The following is a 999-nucleotide window of genomic DNA, read 5'->3' on the forward strand; positions in this document are numbered from 1 at the left end:
CTCTCTCTCTCTCTCTCTCTCTCTCTCTCTCTCTCTCTCTCTCTCTCTCTCTCCATTGTATTTATATCATTTTTACCTACCTAATGATGAAATCATAAGCATTATTCTTTCACAAAGAATATCATGGCATACTTCATAAACTTTCTAACCCTTTTCCAAAATTGCTTAGGCATCATGCCGGTATTCATTTATCTTGAAGTTTTAGTCTACATGGAGTAGATTACAGAAGGAAGAAAATCCACAGATACTCCTTATGTTTCTCATTGTTCCTAATCCATTAATGTCTCTTATATAATTCCATGATCTAATCAGAAGTCTGGTTGGTCATCTGCAATTTAATACTAATCCTATGTCTTTGATTGAAAAGATCTTTTTACTTCTTAACTGACATAGCTTCAGTTGGCACCTGAAACTTGTTGACTTCATTGTACATGCTGTATTTACTGTTCACTGTAATTGACTAATATATTTCATTTGCTATAGTTACTAATCAGATAGTACAGATAGGAAATCATCTGTGTAGGAGTTTGTAAAATAGCACTGTGTTTCTGCTTATACAAGAATGCTTATGGTGACCATTTGGTCAGCTCAATTTAAATAGTCTCTAATACGTAGTTTGTTTATCACTCACTGGATGAGGATGACCCTTCCCCATATATAACACTTTTGTTTTGTTATGCTCTCCCCAAAAATCAGGCTTAGACAGTGTCTTTTGCTTGTTTGTTTATTTGTTTTATATTCAACCTAGAGGCACTCTATCATGGAGCTGCATCCCAAACCCAATTTTATATTTTCATAATTTTGAGACAGGTTCTTCTTTTTTTATGAGCAGAATATATTTATTGAGAGAAAGAAAGCTCCTGTCCTGAGAGAGGGACAGGAGGGGGGTCCGAGTGGGTAGTTCCCCGGGAAACTGTCTCTTCCAGGGACTTTTATAGTGTAAAACCATGTGAGGCTAAGGTAGAGAGAATGGGAACTCGCTTAGGTGGGCAGGAGGTG

The 999-nt window shown here is 36.7% G+C and overlaps 1 protein-coding gene across 1 annotated transcript in view; it reads left to right on the forward strand.

The window, feature by feature from the left end:
* The window catches only part of Pde3a (phosphodiesterase 3A), a 353,121-nt gene that overhangs the window by 202,975 nt on the left and 149,147 nt on the right, over window positions 1-999 (forward strand). The window lies entirely within an intron of this gene.

The sequence above is a fragment of the Octodon degus genome, unplaced genomic scaffold, assembly GCF_000260255.1.
Source record: "Octodon degus isolate 3935 unplaced genomic scaffold, OctDeg1.0 scaffold00064, whole genome shotgun sequence".
NCBI lineage: Eukaryota > Metazoa > Chordata > Mammalia > Rodentia > Octodontidae > Octodon > Octodon degus.